The following is a 26,023-nucleotide window of genomic DNA, read 5'->3' as shown; positions in this document are numbered from 1 at the left end:
ACAGTTTCTCTTTATATTCACACTAATGAGAGAAAACGGCCAGAAAACCTCTTCTGTAATTACTCCCCAAGGAGCGAGGTTTCAGCACGGCCACGGTGCATAAACAAATACACACACACACACACACACACACACACACACACACATAGACACACACACTGATATACAGTACAATGATACATGTGAAACAGCATGAGGCTGACATTTAAATGGGTTCACCTGTTGAACACAGGGAGCGTGTGTGAGAGTGACTAACACCAGTGATAATATCGGATCATTGTGGACGCTGAGAACATCTGCTAATGAGATCTCTGTCTGTTACGTGCGTGTGGGTATTTGTGCGCACACACACACGTGTTAAAGAGCGTTTTGTAAACAAACATTAACACCATTCAACTCAACAACAAGGCCCTTAACAATCCCACCTACACAGAGCGGTTGAACTCGAACCCCATCTATTGTAAAAAAAAAAACGGAGATTCGCCACAAAAAATTGACTTTCTTGCTTCACCTGAGCGTACGACGGAGCGAGAGAGGAAGAGATGGAGAGACAGAGAGAGAGAGAGGGGGAAAGAGAGGGAGGGAAAGAGAAAGAGAGAGAGATAATGGGGCATACATAAGGTCAATGATTTTTTGAAATCGCTGTCTTTGTCACGCTGCATCAGCTCTGACTTTTCTGTATTTAATAGTGCCTTTAATTCAGCCAATGTTGGCCTGCAGCAGCTTTTAACAACTACAATAGACTTATTCAGCACACACACACATACACATTACACATTACACACACAACACACACATACGCAATCAGACTCACACCATATTTGAAAACCCGCTCACACTCGCAGACAAAGAAGCCGAGATATACGACAAAAATCAGGCAATCATTTTGTCTGTCTGAGAGTGAATATTTGGGGAAAGGAAAGGTCTTTGAGCACACGCACACACACACACACACACACAGACACACACACACTCCCTGCCCAGTGTTTGTGGTGGCGGAGCACAGCTGGTAACATCTGGATGTATTTTAGAAGTGTTTACATTTCCAAACTGCTGAAAAACTACACAGAAAAGACAGAAACAGAGAGACTGGGTTCTGAAAAACACTGCAGGTGCCAGAAGAGTAATAAAGAAAAGGAGCAAAGTCCCAAAAGAAGATTGTTTAAAATCTATCACAGTGGAGTTAGTTCACTGACACACACACACACACATACGCACACACATGCACATTCATAACCGTTGGCCAACTGCAGTTATTGCCATAATCCTAGTCCAACAATAACTGACATCTGGTGCACTAATTGGCAGACTGCAGCTTCTCCGTCTGAGTTTTGTCCCTTCCAGCTTCCCCTACCGATGAAAACCGACACTCTGGAGCATCGGCTTCACTTCACTTCGCGGTGTGTCCTTACTGCTGCTTACCAGCTGACAACCGCTCTTACGCACTCGCCCCTGCCGCCCGCCCGCCCGCCCGCCACACACGGCAATTTCCGCACAAACGTAACCCACGCACGCACGCACACACATGCACAAACACGCACAAACACGCACGCACGCACTCAAAACAGCTGCATTTCCATTTTACTTCCCCTAAATGACGAAAACACAAAAACAGTTGGACTTCATTCAGCCTAATCAAGACTGACGTCGAGTGCAGGCTCTGTGAGGTGACGTCAACGACCGAGACGCACACACACACACACACACACACACACACACACACACTAGAGACACACACACACTTTCTATAGGATGTAATTTCAGTGATTGGGTGTAATTTACCAGTGTAAGATGAAACCAGACAGGCCAACAAGAGTGATCCCTGCTAGATCAAACACAAAAACCATACACACTGGGGTGCAGGGCCATGCACAGACACACACACTGCAACACTGTGAGTTGTGTTGCTGCTGCTGAGTTGTGCGGTGCAAAAGGCCCAGGTCGTGTGAGTCGCTCCAAAAATGACACAAAATGCGCTTTTGACTTGACAAGAAATGAGTATTCGAATGTTGTCCCACACTAAGTGTCCTTGGGATCGCTGTAATCCGCTCAGGTATGCCACTTTCCCATGGCCCACCACCCTAACCCCAACACACACACACATTACACACACACACTCACACACTGGGGAGATTATTAAAGCGACCTCGTGGCACATGGAGGTTTCTGATGGATTTAACATCAGGAATGATTGTTAACTTTTAGGACTAAAAAGACTTGGAGAGACTCCTGAGAAAAGCAGAGCTCTTAGCCAGACACATGGATCACATGACAACCGGGCCGCAGCATGCAGCAGCAGCAGCAGCAAGGACCCCTGGGAAAACGGCACACTGCCATCTCTTATGATCACACGGATCCAGGAGCCAAGCGGTAATGATGCCGTGCAGCTATATCATATTTAGGTATGAATATAACATTCACATGTGCGGGGGAAAAAAAAAAAGGTTGAAGTGGGTTTTTCTATTTTTTTTTTTTTTGCAGTGAATATGTACATCACAGTCAAGTAGTTAACGTAAAAAAAAAAAAGAATTAAAAAAAAAAAGATAATGACCGTGAAATAAATTAAACCTATTAAGAGGAACGTATGCTCAAGGTGACGGAAGAAATTAATTTGGCTCAACTATTGAGACCCATACCTCCACCCCGCTATAGGATTTCCACCAAACTAATTATCACGCTCCACTTTCAGAAATAATAAGGAAAGTACTTAATAGGTTAGGATTCACCCCTGCATTCATATGTCCATTTAACATCCCTGCTTTCATGCCCACACACTCTTGCCTTAATGCAATTTCACATCCGTGATTTAAAATAAGGGAAGGAATTATATTTCAAGTGGTGTGAGGATTAGAATATACAAGCAGTGATATTAAAATACTGTAAGGTCCTCTGTCTGTGTGTGTGTGTGTGTGTGTGTGCTGAGCCTTCTCTGAGTGGCTGGAGCGGAGGTAAAGATGTTAAATAATGTTTTTGTCACAGTTTAGGAGGACGGAGGAATTACAATGAAACCACAGATCTCTGATTAGTCTTCTCTCGCTGTATATTAATTCTGCTTTCTGCTGGTTTGGAGTTTAATTTTTAAACAGAGCACAGATATGAAGGGGGTGGCGGGGTGGGTGGAGGGGGAAAAAGACCCCCAAGTGTGCGCACGCTCCTAACAGAAGTCTGTTTATCTAGTCAGCCACTCGCTCCAATTATAACAACATCCAAATGCAACTATTGTTTCATTTCAAACATTCTTTAAAATTAAAATCACTTTTTCTGTGTTTTTATCCCCCTCCCCACCCTCATCCTCCCCCCTCGCCTCCGTACTTGCGCACCAGCTGGCATTAGCATTTCGGCGGCCCTCGGGATATGGAGAAAGTGCGAGAAAGTCAAAATGCAGGTTAGGCCAGTTTTGTTCATTATTATCAGTGCGACAAAACTTAAGTATAATGTAAATCAATAATAAATAAATAAAAAACCGAGCAAGCCCTTGAGATGATGTTTTTCACGACTTATTTTTCAATGCATGTGAACATTAATCATGCATCTGTGAGCATCTTTTCATTTGAAACACAACCTCCTCCTCCTCCTCCTCCTCCTCACGTCCTTTTCTCTCCCTCTCTGTGTTGTGATATGTCACTGTGGCTCTGTGCCGCTGTCATTTCGTGCCCCCTGTGAAAGGTAACAGGGCAGCTGCCAGTTGAAAGAAAGGGGAGTCAATATCCTGTCGAAGCCTTGAGAGGATTACTATATGTCACTTCCCTCCCTATACGAGTGCAGCAGCAGCTCACACCACACACACACACACACACACACACGCATGCATCGCCGAGCCAACGTGACCACAAACACTGCTCCTTCCTCCTGTCAGAAACATGAATATAAAGAAAATTAAACATGGATATAAAATAGGGAGAGACTGAGAGGGAGAGTCTATTAAGTGCTGTGGTTTTCTATTAAACTCCAGTGAAGGAGAAGGAGAAGAAGAGGGGTGTGTGTGCTTGTGTGTGTGAAAAGGGGAAGAGGAGTTCACATTATCTAAGAGAATTCAAATTAACACTCTCCCCCTCAGTAATTAGCTACTAAAATAGCGAGCGAACAAACCCAAAATCCCAACCCTGACGCCACCGCACCGCCTAATTAATTCTCAAATCAGGAGCATCTGATGCAGAAAGGAACCTGATAGTGTCGATGACAGACAGACCGGTCAGAATAAGGAGTGGGGGAATAATAATAATGAGGAGTACAGTTGTATTTAAAGAAGATTGTCTCTTGTTTCTGTCTCTGCTCGACGTTTTAGCTCCTCATCATCATTTCCGCTACGTTTCCTCCCCCTCCCCGCGCTACTTTTCTTTTCTTTTCTCTTTCAAAAACGTGTGACAGCGTCTCTATACTTAAAACGTGCAGAGGTAGACTCACTAAAGTAGAGTTAATTAACAGGTAGCTTAGGCACAAACAAAAGCCTGCGCCTGGAGAAGAAAGTGAAATAAGTGAGACAAAAATTACAGATTTTATATATTTTTTTTAATAAAAAGGAGGCAAATACTAAAGAGATGTGGTCTGTCTGTCTGAGTGAGGGAGCGAGGGAAGGACGCAGCAGCCAGAGAGAGCAGATATCTTTCAGCCGTCTGCCGCTCATTTGCTCCTTCACTGGTCAGTTCTTCCACTGTTTAATGCAAACAGATGAGGGCCTTTCCTCGCTCTTTTTCCAAATCCTTTTTCTTTTTAACGGTGGCTTCTTGGCCTCTGCAGTAACGTCAGCACAGCGTCTATTAAAACAGCATGTGTCCCAGGCTGCTGCTACGCACACACACACACACACACACACACACACACAGAAAACCTCTGCACTTGGATGCAGTTTCGTGAACTTTTAACCTCTTTCCACAAAGTGACATCTGGAGCACGGGGGTTTAATAAAGGTGTGCACCTCCGCTTTTTACACATATTATGGTGCGTGCGTGCGTTGACAACAGATGTGTACACAGAGCCCGACCCTATACAATCAGACACAGTGAGGTTTCATTAAGATGTCATCTATCTGCAGCTGCTATCGGTGGCCGGAGCTGATGGATAACAAGACGGAGATAAAACTCCACCAGGCAACGACCCATCTCGCCACAAGGTGTGCTGTCATAGGAATAACACCAGCCGCTAGAAGAATAATAACACCGACCGACCTAATTCATCTGCTCTTCAGTATGCGCACGGCGGCCTTTTTCATTAGACACAGCTTGTCAGCAATACTGTAGCTGCAGCAATATCTTTTAATATGCTCAGATACCCATCAGGTAGATTTTGCACTGATTTTTTTGCAGCTCTCGCACACACACACACACACACACTCAGAGAAACACTGAAACGTATGTAAACTAGGTGTCACACACATAGACACAGTGGCACATTATAAAAAAACACACGCTGTCACACGCTGATCTGTATCTGGACAAGTCAAACTGTGATAAAGTCACTCTACAACTACAGCAATCGATGGAAGTAATTTATTTACCTCACCAGGCAATTTCTGCTCTGTCTTCAGGGAGAGAGAGGGAGAGGAGGAGGAGGAGGAGGAGGAGGAGGAGGAGGAGGAGGAAGAAAGAGAGAGAGAGAGAGAGAGGGAGAGAGAGAGACAGGGAGATTTGGCAAGTGTGTGTGAGTGGTGTGTAAATTAATCTAGCAGCAGTGAGATCCAGAGCCATGTAAAGTCCATAAAACAAGAGGAGGTTAAAGCAGCTCACATCATACACACACACATCAGGCAAAGGTCCAACACCAAAACCACTTCTTCCAGAGAGAGAAGAGACGTGAAACGTCATCTCGGTTCCATTAATATGATGTGCTATCCCTGGATGCCACTAAAAAACCAAGAAAAAAGAACAGTTAGGAGTTCTTTCTCTTCCTCTTTTCTTTCCTGCTTCCTTTTTCTCCATTCAAAAGCAACACACGCTGCAGAGAGGCCCGTCCACGGTGCTTAACTTTAACTCAATGAAATAAAAGGCACTTAACTAAGCCTCAATGATCGATACAAATACTGCTGCTGCTGGCTGGTGCTCACACACACATGCACACACGCACGCACATCCACGCACACACAAACAGACACACACTTATCCCACCTCCTCAGATGCTCATGCATATGCATGTCCATTGTGATTTATGCATCCTGGCGGGGGTGTGAGCCTATCTGAGAGCAAGGCCAACACACAGGTCAGCTCATTTGTAAATCAGTTGCCTATTTATGGATGCGTGTGTGTGAGTGTTTGTGAGCGTATGTGCATTTCTATGGATGTTTGTGCCTATAAATCTGTGTGTACGGGGCCGGCGGGTAGAGGTCAGTGTTAGAATCAGGCTCATAATCACTGTAGCGCCTTCATTCATCGTATTTATTGAATTCTTTCCAGCTTCTGCTCATAAGTGAGTGTAAATCACACAAGTCCCTACACTATGTTGCCGTCTGTCCACTCTGTGTGTGTGTGTGTGTTTGTGTGTGTGTGTGTGTGTTCCAAGTCATGTCCGCTGAGTGCTGACTAGTTCTGCCAGCCAGCGCTCTGACCCCGCTCTGTGCAGCAGGAAGTCACAGAGCTTTCTGACCTTTCTTATTATTCCCAGGGAAGGCCGGGGAAACGCCTTTAGAAAAGCGCCTTCCCATCAGAATGGCTGTCAGTTAAAGAGGTCCCCACGGCCTCCTCTGTCCGCTGCACTGGATTATGGGTAAAAGAAAGAAATAAAATAAATAAAACAATAGCTCCACCCAGAGAGGTTAAACGTACGTTCATTTGTGGCATAATCTCAGAACACCGGCCTCTTCTTCTAAAAAAAAAAGAATGTGTGTGCTTTCCTTTGTGGAGATTGGGTGGTGTTGCTCCACCCTCCTCCCACCTCCTCTGAACAACAGATTTGGGCTAATAGGGCAGCTGCTTGTCCCCCTCCCCTAAAACCCTGCTATGCTTCTCCCCCTGCAACCCCTCCACCCCGTCTCCTTTCCCAAAAAAAAAAAAGCCCAGGAGGAAGCCTGTTGTTTTCAACTTGTTTTGAACATGGCTGTGAATGGAAAAGTTCAAACTGTTGAGGAAACGCTCATCCCTAAAATAAAATAATGAAAAAAAAAAAAAGTTGCATTTCATTCGTCCTCTGTTTTTCATCCTTTTACAGTTGCTTAGCAAAATATTCCCAGATCATTTAGAAAGACAGCGATGAGAGGAATAAAACGCAGCCTTGTCTGTTTATCCATCCATCCATCTATCGAGCTGTCGCTCTTTTTTTCCTCCTCTGTTTTGCTTCGTTGTCAACACAGGCAACCGTCTCCCAGACATAAACCCTGCGTTGAGCCGGCCAGCGAAGCAACCGCGGTTTGTAACGTCATCACTCAAACACAATGCAACAAAAAATAAATGAATAAATAAATAAATAAATAAATAAATAAATAAATAACGTAATAAAAGCCTACAGCATGTGCTTCCATACATAAAAAAAACAAGGAAACATGAAAAATATTGCAACTTATTGCAACACTAAGAAAATAATACCAGGGGAAACACTATCAAGATAAAAAAAAAAAAAACCTCAAACACACACACACACACACAATCAATCCCTCGTGGTGTGTGTAAGTGAGCTCATGGAGATATTTCAATGGATTGAAAACTACTGTGAGTGTGCGTCCAATCACACGAGACAGCAGGGTCTAACCTCTGTGTGTGTGTGTGTGTATGGCAGTGTTTGGGGGTTGCCCATGTGTGTAACTGGAGCCAAACTGTAAGCCATATGCCACTCTGCCTAAAACCAGGCACACACAACACGCACACAAACACACAACACACAAACATCTACACGCATAAACACACTCACATGCACACACACACACACACACACACACACACACACACAGGCGCTTTCCTGCAAAAAAAAAAAAAAAAAAAGCCCCTCCACTTCATTAGGAAAGTAAACACAAGTGCTGTCTGAAGTGGCTAATTAGAGACTAATTACTCCCTGCTCGTTACTAATGCAAATTAGATTACGCTGCTTAACTTCCTCGTGTCCACAACGCTGCTGTTAATTGAGGCCTTTTGAAATTAAATTACCCGCTAATTAGCATATCAAAACCATTAATTCTGAGCAAGGAGGGAAAAAAACAACAACAAATGCCAAGTTTTGCTAATGAGTTTTGCTAATTGAATATGTACTACGCTCAATACAGAGGAGGGGAGGGGGGTGAGGGGGTCTGCATGGTGCCAGGAATACCTATTCAGCTGATCAGTGCCCGCGTGCACGTGTCTATGTGTGTGTGTGTGCACGCTCAGCCAGACAGAAACACCATGCATCATAAGAGCAGCATATAATTAAAGGAACCTTTTTCCATCTCTCCAAATGCTTTGTCTATATTTCCCTCTGAACGCACGACTCCACTGATGTCGGGCGTACGAGGTGCGAGGGATACAGCAGAGAGAGAGAGAAGGGGGGGTGAGAGAAGAGGGGATGGATATTCATCTCATGAGAGCTAAAAGAGCCACTGTATGTGAATGTGGAGTGTGTGTGTGTGTGTGTGTGTTGCGGTGGTATGTGAGGCGTTATAGCGTCCAGCCTATAAGCCGTCTTTGAAGTGAAGAACTCTGCTGCTCTGCTAAAGCCCCCCCACCCCCGACCCCCCCCCCCCCCATCCTCCTCCGACCCCCTGCTAGCTCTTTCTCTGCATCCCCTCCTCCCCTCTTTAACTGCCCCCTCTTCACCTCCACTACAATACCTGTCCAATTAGGGAAACACACATACACACTCATACGCATGCACACACACACATATATATATATATATATAGATAGACACATTTTACGGCGGCAGGCAGGTGAATAGCTCCATCTTTCCTTCAATCAAAGCTGAATCTGTTCTTTCTCTCTCTTTCACTCTGAATAGATGATTTGAAAACTTTGTGGATTAGAGGTGGTGGAGGAGCATATTCATGGCGACGCTACGTATCTACCTGCTTATGAATACGAGAGGAGAGGAGAGGAGAGGAGAGGAGAGAGAGACACCAGCCAGGAGCTATTAGCTACTTTAATCTGCTGACGAAATAAAAGAATCATACATCTAAAGATTCATCTCGGCTTTGCATGTAAAACCAGCGGAAATAATGTCATTTTCAACAACTCTCCCTCTTTTTTTTTTTTTTCCCTAAATATCTATCCAATCAGGGTGCGTGAAAAGCCCCATTCAGGTTGGGCTCTTATAAAAGTTTCATCTTATTACACTTTCCAACTTCTCTTTTCATTATCCCTATAACGGCAGATGAAGAAGAAAAAAAAAACCAATGGTTAAAATTGAGAGGTAGCCATACAAAAAAATTAAATAACCATGATAATTAGATGTAAAGATATTATAATTCCTTTAACAGGATGCATAGAAACTGCTGCTCGACAATATTTGCCCTAATTGCTAGAATTATCATATTAACCAGTTACCATTTGAGTAAGTTGATTAAAAAATTGATTATTCGTCTATTTCTTTTAGGAGTTTCTTAATCAAAATCTAACATCCTTGAAAAATTAATTTGAAGCCGTTTCTTATCAGTTAATTAAATCGGGTTGGAAGTCATTTTTTCTGCGCGGCATGATTAGAACGGTTCTGTTCTCTTCTGTTCAGACACCATGACGTTAGAGGGGGAACTTTTCACTGTCTCATCAAACATTCACAGCCACAAGAATAGGACTTCTTTGAAGGGCCCGCCGACTTTTTTTTTCTCTTCTTTCTCTTCTTCTTCTTCTTCTTCTTCCAAACCTCTGCCTTTCTGATAAATTGCGCTATACCCAATAGATCTTTCTTTCTCGTTAACACATTCTCATTAACGGAAAGCGAAAAGAGAGGGGAGGGGAAGAGGGGAAGAGAAAAGAGGGGAGGTGGAGGTGGAGGGGGGTGGAGAGGCAAAGGGGAGTGTGTGTAGGAGGGGAGGGAGGGAGGGGGGTAAAGGAGGGAGGTGGGGGGTGGTTGGAAACAAGAGGTGGGAAAAACAAGGCAGGAAAAAAAAAATCTGAGAGTCGAATGGAGAAATGAAAATGAATGCACTGATAAAAAATGTCAGTTACAAGATGAGGAAATTGAAACGATATAAACACACACATGCACACGTACTGTACTGTAGTGTACTGTAGTGTACTGTAGGTAACGTACACACAACGTTGCCTAGGTGACAGCCTTGGGGCGGCCTGAGCCGAGACTAAACATCTAAAGTCAGAGGCTAAAACCCAAGCTGCTGTTACCAAACATCTGTCTGAATAGAAGCTGCTCTCCTTAAGTCTGATTCTGTAATAACACACCTGCAAACTGGATCTGACAGGTGCAGCAGGTGAAGGTGGGCTCTCCCGACACACACACACACACACATACTCACACAGACACACACTCACACACATATATATATATATCTATTGTAATAGATTTGATTTGGTTCAATATCAATTCAAATGTGCAGCTTTAAAAACTACACATCAGAGGGTGACTTCACCTCAGAAAACTAGTTTTCTATTTCTGGAAGAAGACTAATTATAAAGCTCTGCCCCTGGGAAAGAAAAGCCCCTCTTGAAGGAGAGAGAGAGAGAGAAGGAGGGAGGTAGGGGAGGGAGAGAGGGAGGGGAGGGAGGGAGGGAGAGAGTCCATTCAGCACCGGCATCAGTGGAATATAAGTTTGTCTCTCTCTACTTGAGCGAGCAGCGGAGCAGAACCGAACAGATACAGTGCTCTCCACTCATCTGTCCATCCCCCGGCTCCTCAGGGGGGGGGAGTGAAGGGAGGTGTGGAAGGATTGGAGAGGGAAAGAGGGAGGGAAAAGGAGGGAGGGAGGAGAGGGGGGATTGAAAAGAAGAATTAAAAGGAGAATCATTGAGGATACAGAACAGCAGCACGATGAGTCTCTCTCTGATTGGATAATGAATAATTATTAGGGCTCGGCCAGTGAAGTTACGCAGAAATATCAGCTCGTCAACAGCCAATCAACACGCTCTCCCTCATCAACCAATCAACCCCCCCTCCCCTACCCTCCTCCCATCTCTCCCCTCCTCACCCAGCCAGCTTCTATTTGCTCTTCCATCTGCCTCACTTCCCATATCTCTTTCTCTCTTTCTCTCTCTCCTATTCTCTTACAACAACGTCACGTCGCTCCGTCTTCGCTACAGCTGCCCTCATCTTCCTCCATGGGAGACGGAGAATTCTCAAAGCCACAATTACCGCACAGAACTATCAATTTCCCCTTCAATTAACCCTGTGGGAAGAAAGAAAGAAAGAAAGAAAGAGGACGGACGGAGAAGAGGAGCCGAGGAAGGAAGGAAGGGGGATGACGACGATCAGAGATTCAAATTTGGGATGAGGGGCCACCTTGGTCCAACACCCCCCTCCCTTATCCTCCTCCTCCTCCTCCCCTCAGGCTGCAGTCATGTGTTTGGGATGATGAGGAGGAGGGAGAGAATTACACCTCCTCAGGATGAACTTGACCCCACCACCGGAGGTCAAACAAGTTACTATACAGCACCGGTCCCAACACCCTCTCCTCCCCCCATAACCCTCCATCCTCATTACCAGCAAATAGGCCCATGCAGCCACTGTTGCACTAATGCAGACTGTATGTTAATAACCACCAGTGCACCTTATGCTCCATTTAAGTCTTGAAAAAGATCAAATACACACTTACTTAGAGGGTCGAAAAAACTATTTTATTCCACCTGGAGCCCAGTAATGTCTTTCATAAACAAACTTAAAACTCTCCCTGATAACTCATGAATCCACTGGTACTAGGCTACTGTACATCCTGAAGGGTGATGATGATGATGTTGCATGCAGCAAACACTGCCTCCTCATTTACTCTCAAACTTGACTGTCAAATTACCTACTTCCACTTTTTTCTTTTCTTTCTGTTAATTTCTTCATACATGTTGAATGATACCTTGACCTGTCAAGATTTTATGACTTCATTTATTTATTTACTTATTTAATTCCCTTAAAATGGGATGCACTGGATGTTGTAGGGGGGGATGGGTTGGGTTGGGTGGTGTTTGTTTGTATATGTGTTCTGAGAAAAATCAAAAATATTGTCTTTTTATATTACTGTCTCTTTGTACCTTGTTCTCAATAAAAAAGATAGTTGAATAAAAAAAAACAAAAAAAAACACCAGTGCTCAAACCACAGCACCATGGGGCTGTCGAAAAAACCTAAGAGAAGAGACAGACGAGGAGAGAGGGAGAGAGAGGGAGGAGGAGGAGGATGGGAGGCAGGAGAGGAGGAGAAGAGGAGGAGGAGGAGAGGGGGATGAGAAGAGGGGGCGTGAGCCAGGAGTTGTGTTTCTTAGATCAGCGGCCGCAACAACGGAACGGACGACTGTGACGGCATGCTCCTCTCTGTGCTCTGCTCCCCTCTCCTCCTCCTCCCCCTCCTCCTCTTCTTTTTTTCTAGTTTGCCCCCCCTCTCTCCCCTTCTCACCTCCCTCCCTCCCTCCCTCCACCCACTCGCTGGAGCAAACCCCTGGGGGAGCCGCTCAACCAAACCAAACCCAGCCTTCAGCAAAGTTTCGCAGAGGGGCGAACTTTTCACAAAAGCCCCCAGAAGCCGAACGCCTGCCTGACACCGCGGAGCGTTGCAGGGTTTCATTGCCACTCACCCTCCCTCATGTCCTCCTCTTTTTTCTTTCTTTTCTTTTCTTTCTGTCTTTTTCTTTTTTTTTGTACTTTAGTCCTTCGTTCCTCCTCCCTCAGTCCCCTCCCTCGTTTATGCCGACTACTTTCTGAGGCTACTAACGCACAACTGTTCCTGACTGACCTTTAGACAATGGGAAACCTGCAGCAGAAGAAGTTGCAGATTAGGGTCGACACAGGTTGCACACACACACATACAGACAGACACACACACAGGGCAGCGCTGACCTTCACTGGGCAAATCAGAATCAGCATTGTGGCGTCTGTTAATCCAACAAGCCCAATGGCTGCAGCTTTTTGAACCTGGGTAATAAATGTCCTCAAGTCCCTGAAGAACAACATCCCTGTTTTCTCCATTAGCTACTTTGCTGATTGTAAATACTTCAAAGAAAACCGTCGTTACTGGAAATAATGAGAAAAAACACAAAGCAAAAAAAAAAAAAGTTCGGATTTTGTTTCTTGTCATTTGTTGATTTTTGTCGCTGAATCGTGACTAAAATCTCTTTTTTTGAACGCAGCGTGGCACAATCTTTTTGTCCAGGGACAAGTGGCTGCGCCAACAAAACACTGCATTCAATTTTCATTACAATCACAAAATGGTTAGAGCAAAAAAAAAAAAAAAAAATTATCATCATAATTCTTACGCTGAATGTTCTTCTTTTGAGAGTCGATTTAATATCTACAACTGAGAGAATGATCAGGAATATGAATGGATGTGCTCCAGCCACCGCCGTCCTCTACATTTAAATCAAAATACCTTATGTAACAAAACTTTCAGTGATGTTTTTTTTTTAAAAGAAACATTTTTTTAGTCATTTTATCACACATTCAAAGTAAATAAATGGACACACAGCTCGCGAGGGGGCTATTGATCGACCTGGCATTGAGTCTTGGCATCTCAGTCATTGAGAATAAATGATTCCTATTGAAACGAGAGGCCTGAGGAGAGAGGGAGCAAATGTTGGAGGTAAACTGTGATGACAGCTTGGATGTAATGAAGAGGCTGAGGGAACACAGAGCCGTGATAATTAGAGACAACAGGCATGACAGGGAGAGAGGAGAGGAGGAGAGAGGGAGAGAATAGAGGGAGAAGGAGTAGATGGATAGGAGAAAGTGTAACAGAGGAAGGAGGAGGGAGGAAAAGAGAGAGACAGCGAGTGCTGAGTCCTTCACATTGAGTGACTATTGGAGCTCCGACAGGGAAAAGAACACTTTCCGACCAACCACCGACCAGAAATGAAGGCAGCCCTGGCAACTGCAGGCACGCATGCTGTGTGTCTGTATGTGTGTGTCTGTGTGTGTGTGTGTGTATGACCTCATGAGTGACACACAAACATCTTTCCTGACAACTGATTGGTGGAGCCGCGTTCGGAAAAAAATGGGGGAACGAACCGACTGTTTGTATCAAAACTAAACAGAAAAGAAAAGTGATAAAATATTCTGTTTTCACTTCACATAATGTTTTTCTTATAAGTGGAAATGTGAGTTTAAACACTGCATTGTGTCTTTGTAGATACTGAGGAGCAGTCAGAATGTGACAGCAGTATATTTCACTTATGCTTTTCTCTTTTAAGCCAGAAAAAAATAATAATTGTAATAATTTGTTAGAAGCAAATGTAGTCTATTTTTTTTTCTTCATGTTTCAACTTAAATTGATGCATTGAACTTGAAAAAGAAAAAAACTATAGTCTGAGAAAAAAACACAACAATGACAAAACATTAATTAATAGTGAATCTGATAACACTATACATTTGAACAGGATCATATGCAGACTGTGGGAATAATTGGAAAATGACGTCGGCTTGAACTTTAAAGAGCGGCGGTGAAAACAGTCCCAGCGACACCGAGCCACACTGCTCCACTGCTGCAGCTCCTCTTCTCTTTTTGTTTTTCAGCTTTCGCTCTCTCTCTCTCTCTCTGCTTTCCTTCCCTCTCACCCTCTGACCGGCTTTCTGCCGACAAACAGCTAAGGCTGCTTCAAAGGCCAACGGCCCGCAGTGTAAACACACACACACACACACACACACACACACTGGCTCCTCTCTCCTCAGGAACATGAGAGCTGGCTCTAATTCACAGGCTGGTAAAGCTGTGGTGGACAGCAATCTTGATCTGGCTGGATTAGGCTACTTTTATTTCCCCGAGAGCGACGGAGGAGAGGAGGAGAGGAGGGAGGAAGGGAGGGAGGTGGGTGTGTGCATGGGGGGAGGAAGAGAGAGGGAGGGAAGGGAGGGGAAGGAGGGCTCAAATCCTTCTACAAATGTCAGACAACGACCGGTGACCAGAAGTTGCAAAGACACACACAAGCTCACACACTCATAAACACTCGCGCAAAAAAAAAAAAAAAAAAAAAGCCCAAAGTGCCACCGAGAAAAAAAGAAGAGACTCATCACTCTCCGTCTCATCAGGCTGTGGAAGAGGGGGATGAGGGGGCAACGAGGGGAGCAAAGGAGGAGGAGGAGGAGGAGTGGGAAGGGAAGGAAGGAAGGAGGGGAGTGAGGAGAAGAGCGGAGTGGAGGGGTGGGTGGTGGGGTGGGGGGATTACACAATTATTCAGATAACAGCTGGGAATAATCTAGTGGCAGATGTCTCTCGGTCAACAATGCCCACCGCACACGAGCGTGCACGAGACTGTGCACGTCGTCCACTCTGACGGCTGACGAACCAGCTCCAGATCCACGACACCGATTAAAAAAAAAACTAAGATAAAAATCAGCCTGAGATCCAAATGAAACTATCTATTTGAAAAAAATAAAAAAAATAAAAATAACAGAGTCTGTTTTTCCTCCTGAACAGTGAAATGTCTTTTCTTTTTCTTTTTTTAAAATAATAAAATAAAACGGACACAAGTTTGGAAAGTGACGACTTGTTTGCTTTTCTTCTCCTCCGACAGCCGTCTGAAAAACAAAACCTAAAACCTGAGGAATTCTGGTCCGAGGAGGAGAGAGGTGCAGGGTCAGCCGGTGATTGACAGTTAATTGTGGTTGCACATGCACACACACACACACTCCCGCTCTCTCTCTCCCTCTCTCTTACACACACAGAGAGAAAAAGCAACAGCATCCTTCGTGTCAGAGAGCGATCTCCAAGACTCCCGTCCCTGTCCTCCCTCCCTCCTCCCTCCCTCTGAAAGGCCGCTATAGAAGCCATAGAGTCTGCAGCTCCCCGCTGTGTACAGCCTCTTCACCTTGACACACACACACAGCAGACAAGAAGAAGAGGAAGAAGGAGAAAAAGAGGAGGAAAAGAGGAAAAGGAGAGGTAGGAGACGGTTGAAACCGCGTACGGCTAAAAGTGACGTCTGAATCTCTTCCAGAAGTTTTGGAAAAAGTAAATTCCCAAGCTCTTTCTCTTTTCTTACATTAACAAATCTTTCTCCTCAGTGGAGGAAGAGGAGGAGGAGGAGGAGGGAAGACGGGCGGCCTAACCCGAGCCGGTGGCGAGAGCGAGCTCTGTCAATCTGTCAGCCCAGGCAGCCTATTGTGATGTGGTTTAACACTGGTTAACAGCTCGTCCTGTCAGGGGATGGATCATCCCGCCGCGCCTCACATGCTAATAGCTTAAGTAGGCATCCCATGTCCCCCGGAACTAATACCACAAATACTAATACCATAAAAGAGCCGTGGCGGTGGTGGTGGTGGCGGTGCTGCACGCCGGCGCCGGCCTCACTTTCGCCTGCCTGCGTTTCTTCTAGCACAACATCCCGATACTCTACGGATTAGAAAACATAATGAGATGCATTTAAACGGTTATTATAGCTACCGCCGCGGTTCAGGATGGCAAAGGAAGCGGGGGGGGGGACACGCAGGGGCGAAACGCCGGGGCGAAGAAATTCAAATGTTCTGATGCAAATCAAAAACTTAGAGGGGAGAAAAAAAGAAAAGAAAAAAAAGAAGAAAAACGCTGAAATAAATCAGATTAATGGTGGACGTGATGGAGAGCGGAGGTGTTGTGATTGGTGTCAGTTTACATCAGTTAGCTCAGAGGAGTGGGAGATAAAAAACTGATTTGACTTCAGGCATGTTGCAGTTGAGTTTATGGACCTGGAAGTGAATCCCTCCTCCTCCTCCTCCTCCTCCTCCTCTTCTTCCTCCTCCTCTTCTCAGAATCTCAGCATTTTATCAGAGCCTCCACTCGTCCGCTCGGCAGATTTTTACCGCCGCAGCAGCAGCACGGACAAACGAGCACTCAAGAGCTGTGTAACGCTTCTCTACAGTCAGATGGTTTATGAAATATGTGTGTGTCTGTGTGTCTCTCCCTCTGAGTCCTGCGCCTCACAGCTGTCACCTACCCTTCACACAGCCATCCCTCCCTTTTTCAATACACATTAAAGCAGTGCTGCAGAAACTTTAGTCACATTGTTGTTTCTGAGCGGAGAGCGTTCCACTGATCCGCTCCCTCGGTTCCCTCTCTCCGCCGCGACGCTCGATTGACGGCTGCCCTGTCAGTTTGTCGCAGCACTTTAGAAAACACCAACGGCTCTCTGATGAAGTGCTTACAAAAAGGTCATAGGGTGGAGGCGATGGAGAGGAGAGGAGAAGAGGAGGAGGAGGAGGAGGAGGAGAAGCCGACTACTGCGAGCAGTAGGCAATAGGCAGAGGGAGAGAAAAGGAAAAAAGGCAGACGGGACAGAGTGAAGGAAAATCCATAACACAAATACAGCTGTCAGAGGCGATGCAGAGTTAGCAGGGGACACAATGACCGATGAAGACGCTGCACTCCAACACAACAGGCGTCCTCTCACTTCTCTCTACACACACACACACACACACTCGGCCACAGCTCGGGTGGTTTTCCTGCTTTCCACCGACCAACCATCTCCTGTCGCCCTCTCTAACCTGGCTCAGGATGCTCTGACTGAGACTCTGTCCCCTCATGTCTTTAACATTAAAAACTGGATCTCTCCTTCTACAGCCCCAACCCCTCTTCTCCTCCTTCCTCCTCCTCCTCCTCCTCCTCCTCCTAGCTCCAGCTCTCCAGCTCCAGCCATGGCCTCAGGTGCCAAGCGCACTCTGGAGAGGCTGATCTAATGCTTCCTCAGCTATAATGACCCACGCCTAAAACCTCCTTTTCCCCTCTCTTCATACACTCTTTCACTCATATGTTCTATCTCTCTCTTTCTCTTGCCTTCCTTTAACCCCCCCCCCACCCCACCCCCCATTCCTCCTCCCCACCACCCTCCTTTGCCCATAGGAAACAGTCTCTTCCGCTCTGAGCTGTTGGGTCACTCCTTCCCACATCCATCAGCTGTTAATGGGCCGGTGGTGTTCTGCGCGGAGCTGGAGAAGAAACATCTACCGAGCCGACCTGCCTCCCAGGCTTCCCGTCTTTCCTTCCCTCTCTCTTTCTTTCTCTCTTTCTCTCTATCCTTCTTTCTCTCTCTCTGTCTCACACATACATAGAAAAAAAAAAGCTCATCTGAAAACGCACAGACATGTTAATGACCACGGGGCTAAACCACTGTGTCAGGCGAAATGATTACCTTATCAATCAGAAAGGGAAGGGAAAAGTGCGCAGATTTTTTAAAGAAGACGACGACGACGACGAAGAAGTACTGTACGTACGCAATGACAGCTTATTCAGAAAAGACACAAAAGGCCCCGAAAGAAAAAGGCGACAAAAGACAACAACTGTCTCACAGGTGGTCAAGGCTTCCTCTCCTCTTTTTCCCCCTCTCTCTTCTCTTCTCCTGCAACTTTTTTTTTTCCTCCTCTGTACAACGACGACGACACCACCACCACCACCGCCTTCTGACCCGTCATAAAAACACATCTCATCTTTGAAAAATGTGCGGGATTTATTTTATGCACACACAGACAGAGAGACACACACAGACACACATACACACACACACACACAAGTATTCAGCCCTCAAGTTCGCCTAAATAACCGGTTCAATTAGAACCACATGTATAATCAGGCCTCAGTCTAAAGCAATGTGGCGGCAGTTTCACTGTGCAGTCAATCACTTCAATACACAACCAGCAGAACATTCCCCCACTCGCAGGGCCGGCCGTGTATAATAACACCTTCATTTAATCCATTAATCATTAATAATATTTTAAAGAGGTAACAAGCCATAATTGCTTTAGTAATCGTATTTGCTGATTTCACATGGAGATGTGTATAGAATTTCTTTTTCCACCTGATTTTTTTTTTAAAATCCAATGGAAAAGGATTTACTATTTTATTTCACACACACAAAAAAAACAAAATAAGACACACTAAATTCAACAATGTTTCATTTTAACAAATAATTACACAGCTGTTACAGCCTTTTTCCACGTTTCAAAAGGCCAACACACATGTTCAGCTCAGTTCGAAACGCGCACACGCTACAATAACGGCAGCTTCAGGACCAACACTTGAAATTATTCCATTTAAAAACATGCTCTCGCTTCGGCACTGAATGATTTTTTTTTTTTCCTGTCTTTCTTTCTTTTCTTTTTTTTTTTTTTGCTTTTGCTTTTCTCAAAGCTTAAACCATCTAAAGGATATTGAACATTTAACCATTTCAGCTTTTAATGCACTAAGTGCTGCCAATAGAAGTAAACCAGTGTGAGTATCTATCACAGGTCAAAGCCCTACATGTATAGCAGTGTCGTATACGGCTGCTCTTCAACATCACTTTGGAGCCAGGAGCCCACTCAGACTTGTGGGTTTTTTGGGAAAAGCAGGAGGGTTTTTAATGAAGAGAGAGAGAGAGACGGACTGGGCGAGCCATGAAAAAGCTACCGACGCACATCAGGACATTTAAAAACTTCAAATACTGTCCATTTTTCACTCAAGCAGGACAGGTGAATTGAGAAAAAAGCACTCACACATACACACACGCACATTCCCGCACTCACTCAGATAGATATATATATATAAATATATCTTCCACACATACGTTTCACACACGCGCTGGTGCTGGAGCTACAAGGACTCTCTGAGTGAGTTTATGGACTAACACAATCATGTTGGTGGCTTTTAATCACGCTGAAGGGGTTTTAAAGCACATGAGATCCACGGCCATTATTGCCTCGTCTCTTTTGAGACGGCCTCACACACAAGACTCCATGCAGTCACACCCCGGCAACACTCAACACTCACACACACAGACACAGGCAACACGGGGGCCGAGCTGAGCTGAAAATCATCATACAAAGTAATGTGTCAGTAGAGGCAGAAGAGAAACAACGGAGAACAGACAGAGTCCTGAAAGCTGATAAAAATCAGCACGTACATGAGCGACTCTTACAAACAGTGAAAGAAAACAGGACATGGAAAAGACACAGCTGTCGAGAGCACAGAGAGAAAAAAAAGCAAACAGGGGGAAAAAAGTGTTGAAGCAAAGTCAGATGAAAAAAAAAAAAAGAAAGAGGTGGCAAACACACTCACACAATAGCCGACAGGGAAAAGAGAGAGTTTATCTGTGTGTGTGTGACACCTCTGGCTTCCTGCACACACACACACTGCCCCCCCCCCCCCAAATCACTATACTTCTGCCTCTCAAACACTCTTTTGTTTCATTGTCTCCTATTATATTTTCATGAAAAGAGGCTCTGCCACTGATGAGATATGAGGCTATCAAGCAGATATGATAACTCCACACTGCTGGTAAAAAGCTGCATGTTTGAACAGAAGTAGAAAATAAAATAAAAATAAAAACTAAAAAGACTCTTTTCTGTCTTTCAGAAACAAGTTTCTCATCAGTTTTATTCTAATTATAAATACATAAATAATTGTATTCTATAGACATCTATATTGTACCGATAGGTTGAGAGATCTGAGACACTGAGCAGCTGTAAAAATCTGATTAAAAAAAAAAGGAAAATCAACATGGATTTATTATTAGGATTTAAGGAAAATCATTTGCATATTAATAATAATAATAATAGATAAGTGTATGGAAAAGATTAAGTGTGTAATTATTTTTAACAATTTACAGCTGCTGTGAATTTAAAACCACATGGTCTCGGTTAAAATGAACAAATGTTAAAATTGTATTATTTCAATAATCCAACATGGGGCTCTGTGAAGCCCACACTGTAACATTAAAAAGATTATTATTTTTTTTAATTTTAATGAAGGCTACAACTTAAGTGTAATTCATCTGGGTGGACTAAACCTTTCTTTTTTTCTTTTTTTTAAATTTCATTCTGCATCTGCATTTCTACACTTCACATCATCATCATCATCCTCAGCAACAGCAGCACATACACACGCACACATACAAAAAAAAAAAAAAAAAAAAAAATACCTGCTTTCCGATGTGACACCAGAAAATCTGACAAGGTCATAAAACGTGATGAAGAGCTTTTTCATTCCCGCTGAATCTTCTATTAAAGTGCAATTAAAAGTGTGTCATCGCGTCGCTGCGGAAATGCCAGCACAGAGGAGGACAGGTGGGGCGGGAGGGGGGTGGTTGTGTATGTGTATGTGTGCGTGTGTGTGTGTGAGGAGGGAGGTTAGGGGGGGGTGGTAGGACACACACACACACACACACAACAGGAGAGAGAGAGAGCAAGAGAGAGAGAGAGAGAAGGGGGGTGGAGGGGGGTGAAGGGGGGAAACACACAGTAAATAAAATTCATTATGCCAAATGCCCCGGCGCCCATCAATCACGGAGCAATAATGCCCGTGTCAGGGTGCTCACCCACACGGCCCTGTATGCTTTTCTCTCACTGACAGACAACTAACAGCAATTAATTGTCATTTCATCTCTCTTCCTCTCTTTTTTTTTTTTTTTTTTTTGTTGTCGTCTGCATCTTTCCATCACGTGTTGGATGGGATGTTGTGTTCAGCTGCTCTTTGATATTTGATGATGACAATGATGATGATGATAATGATGGGGAGTTTAGTGAGAAATAAAAACTATAAAAGAGGAACAACAATAACTCCACCTCTTAAACTGTGACGAGAAGAAGAGAATTAAAACTGTTAATCTCATTATGAAATTATGTTCTCTTTTTTTAAAAAAGGAAGTTTTTTTTTTCTTTTAGAGAAAAACCCTCCTCCTCTGTGTGGTGTTTGGCCTCCTCTCATGACGAGGGAAAAGAAGGAAAAACATGGGTCACGCCGAGGTTCAGACTTCAACCCCCTCAATTTCTAAATTTACACCGAGTCAAGTCGAAAAATACGAAGATCTACAATAGATTTTTAATTCTATTGTCACTGTGTATTTATTGTTATTATTTTTATTCCCAATTGGAGGATTAGAAGAAAAGAGAAAGACTGTTAAAATCTGCAGGTTTGATGCGTTTAATGTTCACGTTAAAAACCCGGAATTAAAAGTTTTTTAAAACTGTGCACCACCAACTTTCCTCGGTGTCCGGGTGTTAAAGCCTATAGTGAGTGTGTGTGTGCGTGTAGCCTATGTGTGTGTGTGTATGTGTGTGTTATCCTACTGTTATTTATTTAATCCGCTCAGATTGTGTGTGTGTGTGTGTGTGTGGAGAGAGACAACAGGACTCAGTGAGGTCACATCACACAGCGCGGCCGCAAAATTTAACAAAAAAGCGTCAGAAGAGAAAAGTCTCCTGTCCTCCTCTGTAGCCTCCTGTCTGTCCACATCAAAGCCTCTTTCTCCTCTTTCTCTCCTCTCTCTTCTCTCCTCTGCACCTTCACACACTCACACAGCTCTGGTTTAATCTAAACGCCATTGTTTCAATGTCAGAAACAAAATTTCAACTTCAAAAACCAGAAAGAAAAGGGGGGACATGCATGGAGACAGTGTGTTGTTTTTCACAACGCTGAGTTGAACAGGTTTTTTCTTTCTTTCTGTCTTTCTTTCATTTTTTTGTTTTACTTTTCTTTACAAAGCGATGACCACAGACATTTCAAACGATTCTCAGGCGGCTGCGTAAAATTATCAGCACGTTAAACCTGCGTCCGTGTTTATTATCAAATCCCTTAACAAGCGGGGACGCGGTGTTAAAGTTTGCTGCCTCCGTTCAGGATCCATTCACTCCCACTGGATCCTCAACTTCTTCTTTCTTTTCTTTCTTTTTTTTCTACATGGGAGCTGGAGGACAATGACACTTCACGGTGTCTCCACCACCGGCCCCGGGTCTCGAGTCCAGCCCCGTCTCATCATCAATTACACCACCACATTTCTACTACTAATAAACCTGCATTCAAAGAAACGTGGAGTTCTTTTCTTTTTTTTAAACAAAAAAGACTCTGGGTGTCGAGACAAACTTAATCCACGCGGAAGTGGAAAAGATGAAAACAGCCCCCAAACTTTTTTTCTTTAAAGGAAAAGAAAGAAAAAAAAACGTGGCTGATAAGTTTCGCGAGCCGAAAGTTGAAAATGAAAGGTGGCGGAGAGAGAGGGAAGGAGAAGGAGAAGAAGGAGAAGTAGAAGTGTGCTCGGCGGGGTAACGCTCTGTAACAGCCGGTCACAGCTCCAGGCTGAGCGAGAGAGACAACAAAAAAAACAACAATGTGCGATGGAAAAGTTGTGGAGTTGGATGGTGGAGTGTGTGAGTGTGAGTGAGTGTGTGCAGCGGCAGGGCAGAGTTTCAACCCAGAAGTGTGGAAGGAAAGAAGAGATGAAAGGGGAAAGAAGTAAAAAGGAAAAGGAACAGGAAAAGTAACTTAGAAAAAGTGTAGATAATGCATCAACCTGTTCTCTTGTGTTCTGAAGAAGTCAACTTTCACGCCAGTGGTTGGACCATGTGGACAGCCCCGCTTCTGCTCCTCAAAGCCCCCGGCGCGTCCGTCCGTCCGTCCGTCCGTCCGTGTCCACTCACTCTCTCTCTCTCTCTTTCTCTCTCGCGGCGACAAAAGCGGGGTAGAAGGGGAGGGGAAGGGAGAGAGGTGGTGGTGGTGGTGGGGGGGACACAACAAGCCGATGGGACGAAAAATTTGTACCAAAAAAAAAAAAAAGAAAATGGCAAAGAAACAGAGAGGGAGAGGAGAGACAGAGGTAAAAAAAAAAAAAAAAAAATGTAGGATCTAAGATGATCGCAGGACCATTACTTTAGACGACAAAGCGTGGTGCTCGTTAGTCCCTTTTTCCTTTTTCCCCCTTTTGTGTTGCGTGCGTCCTCTCTCCTCGGAGTGGCCCCTCTGGAGTGAAGTCAGAACAATACTGCCGCTAAAAAACTCTCTGGCACTGTGCGCAAGTTGCCGCGGCGGAGAAAGCAGCGCGCAGCAGCAGCACAGCAGCAGCTTCTTCTGCTTCTTCTCGCCTTGTTTTGTTGTTGCGTCTCTGCTTCTGCTCTTCTTCTTCCTTCCAGCCCAGCTGCTGCTTGGCTTGTTCGTGTTATCTGTATCTATTCAAGAGGCTTCAGTGAAGCAGCAGCGTGGTGGTAGTAGTAGTAGAAAACCTCTCCACCGCACCGGTCTTCACTTTTTGGCATCCCGTCTGCTGTTGCTTGTGTGGCTCGTTCGGCTGGTAATCAGGCTTGAATCACTATGGGCTGCTGTGTGCGTGTGCGTACGAGTGTGGAGAGTGTGTGTGAGTGAGTGAGTGTGTGTGTGTTGCGCGAAGAGGAGGAGGAGGAGGAGGGGGGGGATAGTTTTTGCTGCTGCGCTACCGTAATGCCTCTAAAGCAGGTGCGCGTTTTCATCCCTGCCCCTATATCCTCGCTGCTCAGCCCTGGCGCACAATAGGAAAACAGCAGCCGGCGTGAGGTATCTCTCTCTCTCCCTCTCTCTCTCTCTCTCTCAGTGTGTGTGTGTGTATATGTGTGTGTGTATGTGTGTGTGTGGATGAGGGGAAGGCACTGATCTTTTGACCTCTCTTTGCATCCCGGCTGAGTTGTGCTATTGTGGAGGCAGAGAGGAACAGATGTTAGTTAGCCCTGCTCTGCACTGCACTGCACTGCTCTGCACTAGAGTTGGAGCTGTAGAAAGAAAAACAGTGAGAAAACAAAGCAGCAACCAGCAACCAAGTGCACCGAGAAAGAAACACTTGGCTCTGCCTCTGCTGCACTTTAATAATACTTTTTAGACTTATTGGTAAATAAAAACATCAATTAAAAAAAAAAATTAAAAAAAGAAACTGGCCAGACAAGATGTCACTTTGCCAATACGCATCAAAATAAATGACTTCATTTCTTAATTCATCCTTATTGTGGTGTAACTTTTATTTTGGTTTATATGGTTTTAGAGATGTTGTGTGGCACAAATAATAAAAAAATAAGCGTAAAAATCAGTTTAACTGGGTTCATTCTCGTTACACACACTTACCTTGCAAATTGGATCAATTTTACAGTCTGCCTCCCTCACTACGTCCCTTTATGTATTTTGGATTCTTGACAACTCCTTTTGCAGAGTTATTACCACCCCCACCCTCCACCCCCACCCACCCTTTCCTCCTCGCAGCCACATTAATTTACTAATTGATGGCATAATCAGTGTCTCTGGTGAAATTTGGAAATTACATCATACCTGTCGCTGCAAAAAGAAAAAGAAGACGAAGAAGAAGAAAAAAAGAAGAATCATAATTCATTAAAAAAAAGAAGATCTTGGAATAATTTTTTTTTTACTTTGGCTGTTAACTGCAGATTCTGCCCCTCACACCTTTTTTTTTCCACCATCGAAGCTTTTACCATTGGAAAATGATGGCAGTCCATCACATGCTACCGCCCAACAATGGGCCGCGGCTGCAGTAAATCACAACACAAATCATTAGCACGATCAATAGCACTAAGAATATACGTGTGCAAATGTTTGGGTGTGTGTTTGTGCTGTGTGTGTGTGTGTGTATTAACTTCTTCATGTCTCCTCTCTGAGCCTGTCAAGTTTTTAGCCTGAAACACTTTGTTCTGCGTGTCCAATAAATCTGTTGCAGAACTGACAGGTGCTGATGTGAGCAGCTGGATGGTGATGAGTGATGCTGCTGCTAAGTGGCTGCTATCATGAAGGTGCACTTTCAAGTTTGATCCGACATTAAAGAAAGGAATAAGAAGGAGAAGAAAAAAATCTGACAGTATATTTTATTAAAAGGAAGTTTCTAACTGGAGAGGTGTGTGTGTGTTATAGTTATAAGTGTGCGATTATTTAACAGCAAAACAAAGCTGCATCCTCCCAGCGAGTGTGAGTGTCAGTGTGAGTGAGAGTGTGAGAGCGGAGAACTGACTCATCCTGGTGCCGGTTTGTTGTTGTGTAACTGTTGGCATTTGGACCAGAGAGATATCAATCACCCCCGCCGCCTGTTTGCAGAATCATCATCATCATGTTGTTTGTTGTTGTGTTTTTTTTGTCTGTTTTGGGCTCACGGTTGCATGAAATCACAAGATTAAACCACGAGCACTGCAGGAAACAAACAGGCTCTGCGTTCTGAATATAAAGCCAAAAGCTGAGCCGGGTCGGGGCCGAGCATGAGACAGAGCTGAGCTGGACGCCTCAAGTTGACAGCGTCCTCTTGCTCTC

The 26,023-nt window shown here is 44.5% G+C and overlaps 1 protein-coding gene across 1 annotated transcript in view; it reads right to left on the bottom strand.

Annotated features, from left to right (window-relative positions):
- Positions 1-23,346, bottom strand: part of foxp4 (forkhead box P4) — a 103,103-nt gene extending 79,757 nt beyond the window's left edge. The window contains exon 1 of the mRNA XM_083971504.1: positions 23,268-23,346. The gene's annotated coding sequence lies outside the window, so the exon portion shown is untranslated. The remainder of the gene's footprint in view (positions 1-23,267) is intronic.
- Between the last annotated feature and the right edge of the window lie 2,677 nt (positions 23,347-26,023).

This window comes from Trachurus trachurus, assembly GCF_905171665.1.
Source record: "Trachurus trachurus genome assembly, chromosome: 5".
NCBI lineage: Eukaryota > Metazoa > Chordata > Actinopteri > Carangiformes > Carangidae > Trachurus > Trachurus trachurus.
The sequence above is the reverse complement of the archived record's forward strand: the minus strand, read 5'-3'. Positions and strand labels throughout refer to the sequence as shown.